The sequence below is a fragment of the Cebus imitator genome, unplaced genomic scaffold (assembly GCF_001604975.1).
Source record: "Cebus imitator isolate Cc_AM_T3 unplaced genomic scaffold, Cebus_imitator-1.0 Scaffold73, whole genome shotgun sequence".
NCBI lineage: Eukaryota > Metazoa > Chordata > Mammalia > Primates > Cebidae > Cebus > Cebus imitator.
In genome coordinates this window covers 62,060-71,554 of record NW_016107388.1, presented here as the reverse complement: position 1 = coordinate 71,554, position 9,495 = coordinate 62,060, and the positions used below count along the sequence as shown (strand labels likewise).

General features: G+C 41.0%; 1 long non-coding RNA gene across 2 annotated transcripts; it reads left to right on the top strand.

The window, feature by feature from the left end:
* The first annotated feature begins 1,197 nt into the window (after positions 1–1,197).
* Positions 1,198–4,521, top strand: LOC108306663. Of its 2 annotated transcripts, none has more exons than XR_005200860.1 (3): positions 1,198–2,257; positions 2,788–2,918; positions 4,334–4,521. It is a non-coding gene; the product is annotated as an uncharacterized LOC108306663 (long non-coding RNA). The 2 variants fall into 2 exon arrangements; XR_001826219.2 differs by having other exon boundaries at positions 2,788–3,349.
* Positions 4,522–9,495: the final 4,974 nt, after the last annotated feature.

The following is a 9,495-nucleotide window of genomic DNA, read 5'->3' as shown; positions in this document are numbered from 1 at the left end:
AAAATGAGGTCATGCTTGTAAAGTAATTCCGTTTGGTGTTTGGCTATCAATAAGGCTGTTGTTCCCATCATTAGTTATTAGGACTGATAGGATTACTATTATTGAGATTACTAAGGGTCTGTTATGCTAAGAAATCGAGATAGAAAGTGGCTCTGTCCCCGCAGCTGGTAGAGTACTAGGCAGCAGGAGGGTGTCCAGACGGCAGTCTCTCCTGTTTCTGCTTTACTGATTCTCTCCTCCAGCCACACACGGGTCTGCCTGGCTGCAGACCCTGCCACTGGGCCACTCTCCACAGCTCCCCATCTAGAAGCCGCCACATGGGAGACTGCCTCTGCATCCCCACCAACCGCCCCCACTACATTCACCGCCCCTGAGCATCTGGCTGCACAGACGTTCTCATGGGTAGCACTGGCCGAATGGGCTGCTTCCTCCAAAGCACGCATTTGTCTCAACCATGGAGCTGCAGGTGTGTGGATTTTCCACAAGGTGCTAAGCTCCATCACGGCACAAAGGGTAGATTTGGTGGCCCTTTCTTTGTGTAGCCATCTCAAATGGACAGATGAAGCCGCAACTCCAACAAAGCCTCAGGCAATAAGGGCGGAGGGCTGGCTTTCATTCCAGCCCAACCAGCTCCCTACTCCATGAAGACCATGATCTCACTTTTCCTTCAGTTCACCAGCCCATGCAATGCAATGTGAAAGACCAAAGAACTCAATACATTTGTGTTTTGTCCATTTGTTTATCATGTATCAAAAAGGAAGGATAGTAGTATTAATCATAAGAGTACTCACCAGAGTAAATTCTAAGGAGTGCTTGAAGCTGCCCAGGGGAAACATGCTCTGTAACTAACAAACACCTATCATGATGCTACCTACAGATGAAGAGGAATGCTTTGTGCACATCCTATGTGCCCTTTTGTGGAACTTGTGAACACAATCTCCAAAAAAGGCAAATTGTGAATATTAGGATTTTTATTTTATATGTACATACTAAGCCCTTTCTACAAAAGAATATGGATCATGTATTAGTCCATTCACACTGCTGATAAAGACATACCCAAGACTAGGTAATCTATCAAGAAACGGAGGTTTAATGAACTCACGGTTTCATGTGGCTGAGGAGGCCTCACAATCATGGAGGAAGGTGAAAGGCACGTCTTACATGGTGACAGACAAGAGAGAATGAGAATCAAGTGAAAGGGGCTTCCCCTTATGAAACCATCAGATCTCATGAGACTTATTTACTCCCACAGGAACAGTATGGGGAAGCCATCCCCATGATTCAATGATCTCCCACTGGGTTCCTCCCCTAACACATGGGAATTGTGGGAGCTACAATTCAAGATGAGATTTGGGTGGGGACGCAGCCAAGCCGTATCACATCAGTAAAGAGGAAATGGATCACTTGCATCCAATCATCTGTAACTAGCAACATTGAACATGCATATTACAAAAAAAACTTGAAGCCCAGATTATGTTAACTCACTTCAATGAACATCTCCAAAATATCTAGAAATCAAATCTGGATTCCTACTGGCCATAAGAGTTCATTCAAGCCTTTATCTTCTCTAAGCCTTAATTTGTCTACATGAAAAATGGGTTAATATGTATGCCACAGAAATTTTATGAGAAACAAATTTGGTTTTGTAAATAACAGGCATTTAGCTTCTTTGCTACTGAGGCATAGTTCACTATTAATTGACATGTATTTGTTTTGTGATAGTATCTCTGAAAATGTTGAAATTCCTTTGGGTACTTATGAAACACAGTCATCACATAGCAGTAACTGGACATAGATACATAAAAGCAGGCCAGAATTTTTATTTTCAAATATAAAATTTCTTTTGTGGTTTCAATCTGGAGATTTAGAGAACTTTTAAGATCTCTTTGAAATATTCCTCAGACTTGTTTGTGAGTGTAGCAGTTATGCTTGGTTGTCTCCATTTCAAGGTCTTCTCAGAAGGCAGAGTGCATATTTGTCAACTACTATGGGGTAAGTTCACCCTTTTCCCAAGTCTAGGTGAGTGGTGATTGGTCTAAGCCAGTGACGAAGGTAATATTCACCTTGCCAATGGATTCTCTAGGTAAGTGATCCACTTCTGGGCAATATAATGTAAAAGGAGACTTTCTAGGGGGTTTCTAAGAAATGTTTTCGTACTCCTAAGAAGACCCTGGAATATACAGCCCATTTCCTGCCTTTGGACGTCCTTGGTCTGGATGTGATACCTGAAAGGGTTGCAAACATCTCGTTGTCAGAGGTGAGAAGGGGCTGACACAAAAGGCAGAGGGAGGGAGGAATGAACTAAACCTGGTTTTTCAGACACCCATGAATGCTGAATCAACCAACCTGAAACCTGTCTTATTTCTAGACTTCTTTCTGAGATCTTAAATTTCTTTATTGTTAGAGTTTTCTCTTATTTGCAGCTCACAGAATCTTACTAATTCTTGTCTGCATGTCAAAGATAGCCAAAGATGTGAAAAGCACCAGCCTGAGCTACTATAAAAATGTATGTTACATCTTGAAAAATTTCCTGTTAGACAAAGTGCTGTCGTCACTTGCACCCTGAAGGATTAATTCAGTCTGATCTCTTACACATAGAAAATGATATTATCCACAGCTTGGCAGGCAGAGCAGCTGGTGATAGGCAAACCGGGGACACGAGAGCATGCCAGGGAGCTGTACACTCTTTCATACATGATTGCTGAGAAACGCTCTAGGCAGAATGTGTTTTCATCCCCTTCCCTTGTCTTTAACTCCATCTGAGTGTAATTCTCTAAATAAATGCAGCTCTCAATAAGGAATGGGAAGATGCGGTCATGAAAAGGATTCTGTTAGAAACGCTTTCCCAGTGCAGATGTGCAGTAACCCCACCAGGGTGACCTTCCCAAGTCAGAATCCACCAAGAAAAGAACACTGAGGTGAACCATCATGTTTAATGATGACATCTGAGGACGATGACTTCATGTGACTCATAAACTCAGTTAATTTTGTTACTCTATTTCTAAAATACAGTGGGGAATGTGTCAGGAAAGCTCTAGTATCATACCAGAGGCCAGAGGTTCAAAAGTTCAGTCAAAATCAAAAAGATATTTTTCTTTAATAATAAAAAAGATCGTGTCAAGATAGATTCAAAAACCATCAAGAAACATGTCTTGATGTCAAGAAACGTCTATTAATACAAAAGAACTTTGAGGAATATAAAGAATGTAGGGGTTCGGGATGGAAAAGAACATTTGCATGCTCCAGAGATGCAGGAGAAATTGAAGATGCTTCATCCACATAAAATATGACCCTCTGAGTCCTGCCAAGGTCAATGAGACCCAGAGCAATCAGCTCAATATAAAATTGGGTTTGCACATTTTCTTACTTGCACTAGTTCCTCCCTTCTTGTATATCTGCCACTTTTTTATTTCTCTACCATCCCTGCAGCTTCACCTCCTTAACCCATATTTTATAACTGTCCCAGAAGATAGATGCCACACATATTGCAAAACAGAGCAGAGACAGCAGGGAAGTGGCACTGACCCTTGTTTTCTGGACTAGCTTGTTTTCTGAATCCCGGTTCCTTAGTTAAAACCTCGTCTTTGTTTCCGTACAGCTTTGCGTTCAGTGGTGGCGGGATGGGGCAGACAGCCTTAGTTCAACTCATGAGTTATTTAGTTACAAACGAGTCAGATGCTCCCTCGCCACCCTGTACCTGCCTTTCCGTATTTCCCCTTCCCTCAGATTCTTTCGCAAGCTATCATCTTTCCACAGGTAATATGCTTGCTCCTAAGAAAGTTCAATGGCAGGTTAGAGAATATATGGTTTTGACTAAAGTTTAAAATGGTATGTTCAGGGTTGAGAAAGTAAAATCTGTCTTTTAGTGAATTAATAGATTTAAAATTCCACTGGCAAATATTAAGATGCTTTAAGCTCCAAACCATCGCTTGAAACTATAATTATAATTGCTCCCTAGGTATGCAATTGAAAATACCATACAACTTTCAGAAATGCTGATGCTTTTTTAAAAAACATCTTATGTTGTCATGGAAACAGGAATAGAGTAATAAGAGAATTTTTTAAATATTTTAATACAAAATAAAGCAGAGTTTCAAGTCAAAAACAAATGAAAAGCAAATTTTAGTTTCTGACGACCAAAATTCCAAAAGAAATATCTATAAAAAGATAAAACCACACAATGATGGTACTATTAGAAAAAGAATGTTATAGTTTAAATTTCATAAATATTCTCATATTCATATTTATTCCATTTACTGTCATTTATAATTTCTGAAAAACAAAGTATTTTTTCCTGAAAACTTTCCATGCTACGGTTTTTCTCTTTCTCTAGGGGTCACTTATTTACATTGTGGAAAAATCTTAGGAACATCTGTTCAAGGACTTTGGCTTTTAGAGAAGCATGAAATGGAGGAAGGACAAACTAATGCACTTGCGTCTAAAACCACTCCACTCATTTCAACTTCAGGTCACTGATTATAAAGAAAATAGCTGTATCTATTCACAGACCTCAACAAGAAATAGAATTATGTAAAATAATTGAGCCTTAATGAAAAATACTTGTATTAAATGGTGCGCTCTCACCATGTCCAGCGCACTCTTTATAAATCACTCCTCAGCAACACAGACCGGGTGTCCTATCTTTTTCTCATTTCCTTAGTGAGACAGCATATGAACTCCCTGAGAATGAATACCAAGAGACAGCTGTACAGTCTCAGTTTAACTGTAAGCCAAGTAATTACAGTAAGACCTTGGATTTTTATATCTTCTAGTCTCCTAGGGATCCAAAGCCCATTCACATATATTACCTCGTTGACTCCCAAGGAGTGCCCATGTCCCTAACACCACCCACTGTAGTTGGAAAAGTGGCTTCCGTATAAGCTTAAGAAACCTGCAGAGCCTCAGAAATAAGGCTGGGCTCCACTTAACTCACTTTTTCTTCTAGGACAATCTAGAATCGGAAGGTTTAGGAGGGGTGGTCTGTGGATGTGACCTACTGACCTTACACAAGGGGTCACCTGCATTTTTATGTCTTAAAATTGAGGAAAGAGGTGGCCTATGACTGCAGGTAGTGGCTTCACACCGGAGGTCACTGGCAGGCTTCTTAGAACTGTTCGATTCCATTCTATTATTCCTTGGAGCACCCACCCCTGGGAACTCTGAGTTTGTTTTTCTTAACAACTTTCAACAAATCTGAATGTTAATTCTAAATTCTGAGCTATTTACACGCTCACGACGGTCATCAGCCACATACTTCCTGTGCAGGAGGCCAATCCCCTGCTGCCAAATGCTTTGTGAGCTGCTGGCAGAAGTGCATCCTGAGCAGGCTGGCGGTGCAGGAAGCGCCCCGGGCGGGGCGCAACAGAGCCACCGTGCAGGGGGCAGCCGCACAGCCTGGGCACTGCCCCAGGCTACATCCCTGCAGCTGCCATTGCAACTCAGGGATCAGCACGAAGCGTTAAGGGAGCTCATAAAACGAAGACTGACCCACAATGGAAGGATCAGGAAAGGCCCAAAGGAAGCAGCGTCCCCGTTGCCACGTGATGGAGGAAAGAACCTGCTGGGAAAAGACCGGAAGAGCTGTAGAGACGGGGAAGCGGGTCCTCACCCAGCAGCAGCACACCTGCCTCCGGGGCCCAGCCGCGCCGCCCTCGGCTAGTGCAGGCCACCGCCCACAGCCTCTCTGATTTGACGCTCCCAGCTCTTTCCTAGGAGGCCTCCCCTCCCTCCCTTAATGGAATAGATTTTTCCTTTGCAGTAAAAAACAATCACCTCCTTGCCTCAAGAACACAGTGTTTACACAACCAGCGTAATTTCTTTTCATTAGTGATTTTTGGCTCTGGGGTTATATTTCTTATATGCACAACGTTTTGAATGTGACATTTTAAACCTAACTTAGCCCTTTTCTTCCAAAGCTACATTCATATAGTAGGAGGCTTAACAGACAATCCAGGCAGAAATGTCTGCAGGTTCACTGCCAGTGCCACAAAAATGTGAATTGTTTTCCTCTGCATATGGGGATTTAATGTTATTGCAGGGTTTTGGATTTTTATGAGCACTTAAAATGCTGGATCAGATTGGCATCTGGGCTCACATTAACTCATTTCAAATTATTGAAATATCCATCTTGTAGCTAAAATAAAATGGCTACCAGTTCAGAGCTATGAAGAGCATGGGCACGAAGGAAGAATACATTTCTGGATCTCTTAAGAAATAATCACGAAATTACTACGGAAAACTAAGTAATCAAAATAAACATATGTAAGTGAGCCCAAAATAACCTGGTTGTATAATATCACATAACACCAGTGAGGTCACATGGTTCAGTGGAAGGAAGGGCATCACGTTTTCTGCACATTTATCCTATTACCTGGAAGAACGAGTGGTTTCAGAACCCATAAAGCCCACCCCAGCTGCCTCAGCCCTACAGATTTTGTACTAAGATGAGAGAAACTTTCTGATCCTGTGATATGCGCAGATATATTAAGCTTGAACTCTTTCAAAGAACCCATATTTGTTTTTCCCAGGAGGCCTCCTTATTTGGGGGTTCACAATGAAAGTGGTTACATGTGTGTTCCTCCAGCTCTCCCTCTGAACCTGACCTCTAGTGTCTACACAGGCCCAGGGCCTAAAGAAACCGAGCCCCTGTGTGTTGGCACATTACGTTATGATCTCTATGTGTTTTTAAAAGTTACGTAACTTTAGACTCAGATTCTCTATAGTGTGAAAAGAACATTAATAAATCAAAAAATCTGTTTAGGAAAAATAAAATTTTAATCTTTTTTAGCATCAAGGATTCCTACAGTTGTATTGATTAATAAATTATAGATGATAACATTTTATACAAAGAAAATATGATTTTTATAAACACTACTTTGTTTCGTTTAACTCTGGGATTTAGATTTTTTTTCTTTTGCTCCATCTACTTCTCGTCCTTCCGTTAAGTATCTTGCCTTATAACACTCTTCTTAATCTTCACATCAGAAGAATTCCTCCAACAGAATCACCAAGCCAAGCCTATTCTTCTCTCTAAATCATAAATCTATTTTCATATGCAATCTTTCGTTTGATCTATGTTGACATTTTCAAGATAAAATCCAGTCTAACTTGACCACACTTTCTAAGCATTCAAGAAGAAAAAAGAAGTACTCCACCTAAAAACGGAACCTGTGTCTTCAGCCAGGGATGTTTAATCAGAAAGCCAAGATGCCAGTGCTCTGCTGGGTGAGAAAATGGGAATGAACCTAGAATTGGTCTCGAGGCAGAAATTCCTGTTCCTTTCAGGCTGAGGGAGAATCTGAAGAGGGAGGGAGGCTCGGTGGGTTTTTATTCTATGTGGGGATTTAGGACAGTTGAAGGATTTTCTAAAAACTTTGAGCTATAAAGAACATGTGAATCCAGCACCTCCGCCATTTTTAACAATTTTGATAAACAGTTTTTATAGATTTTATACCAGCTTGCCATGAAGCAGGTTAAATTACCAGATTAGATCAATCAGAATTTCAGAGAAGCAGCTAAAAGCGCAGGCAGCCAGCCAGCAAGAAAGCAAGCTCATTAACTTGTTTCTCATTTCTTCACTTTTGCTATTCACAGACCTGTAAAACATGTAGGTAGGAGGCTTGGCATAGGAAAACATACTCTACTGCTCTAAAAAAGATCAAGAAATGCTTACTTCATAAAGTATACTAATATCTAAGATGTTAATTACTTTTCTCATTGTGCAGATGACAATGGTATTAATATGCATTATGCAAAACTTTAGAAGACTAAGTAGATTCCAACATCTGTGAGTAGAAAAAATGATGCGTTTGAGAAGGCAAAGAGGCTATTGACTCAGAAAGAGGTAAATTATATAGAAATGTCCTATGCAGTGAATATTACCCTAAGATGCAACACGTCAGATGGACAAAGACATGCAAAGCAAGTGACAGTGTTCAACCTAAGTCCAAAAATGGGAAGCCTCTCGGGAAGGTTTTGTAGCTTCAGTAAATATGTTAGTAATTTAATGGTCATAAACAGCATAGTGAAACAAAGTTTAAGATAGGCAAAAGCTTAATGATGATGATTCTATACATTTGTATTAATTTTATACAATTTTAGTGCTGATCCCTCTTACAGGTTCCAAGCAGCACAAACCTGAGGACTGCAACCACATAATGAACAGTTGATGTTGTCTCTTTTTTTGGACATTCCATATTCATCACATCTTGAATGGCCCTGGCTTATGCAATTATTTCCCCAACACTGAGCTGTTTCATTATCTTTTTGTGTTCACAATTTAATATCTGGCAGTAAAGAACGTTTGTAAAAATAAAATATTATGAGATGTTAAGGTTGTGGATTGCTGCTTGTGTTTGTTTGTTTGTTTGATTGTTTTAAGATAGAGTCTTATTCTGTCGCCCACGCTGGAGTCAGTGGCACGATTATAGCTCTTTACAGCCTCCACCTGCTGGGCTCAAGCAGTCTTCCAGCCTCAGTCTACCACATAGCTGGGACGACAAGCACATGCCCCCACACACAGCTAATTTTTTTTAAATTTTTTGTAAAGATGAGGGTCTCACTTTGTTGCCCAGGCTGGTCTCAAACTCCTGGCCTCAAGCAATGCTCCCACCATAGCCTTGAAAAGTGCTGGGATCACAGGTGTGAGCCACTGTGCCCATCCGAATTTATGGAGCTTTAAAAAATATTTAAGGTGCTTACCTTGTCAGTTTTGGTCTCAATTTTTTAAATGTGGGGAAAACAATAATTTATTTCCCCAGCATCCTCAGACAAGCTCAAAGCATCAGAAAGCCACACGTTAGTCATCTGAGTGTGTCCATCTTGAACCTGACTGGCGCTGTGGTCGGGAAAGGGCCTTGAGGGGAAATATTTACCACAACCCATTTCCGATTTCATTGTTAGTTGCCAAGGGCTGCCTCCTGGCCACTGGCCATTGGACGCTGAGGGGGAAATCAACAAAGGGCACATCATTCTCGTTTCTGCTCTGCGCTAGGAGGCTTCCAGCCTGACAGTGGAGGAGTGGCATTGTGGGAGGCATTTGACTCTATTTCTGTAGAAAACAACGCCAAGGGGAGGAAGCGAGCCGGTCAGATCAGCTTCCCCTCCCGGCCAGCAGGTACTTGGCCGTTCTCCAAGTTGTAGGATTTTGTAAGAAATGTGCACTTTTCCATTTTTACTAATGTAACAACGATTATGTCTTCAAACTACCAAATAGTTAAGATCTCTTGTGTGATCCTAACGTCAGAAAGCAGTATTTGTTCTTTTGGAGAAAATATGTAGCCAAAACTGCCCTAAGATTCTAGCACTGAAAGGGCCTCAGCTGGGCTTCAGCAGCAACAAGCTATTGCAGAGTTTGTTTGTGGTTTTCAAGGTTAAAGCATCCACAGGACTTGTTACACGATCCATGCCATTCTTTGATTGGTTCTTCTATCTCTTTAATCTGTTTTCTGTAAAACGATACATTATTTTGTCATCCACATATTTGAAAAGAAATTT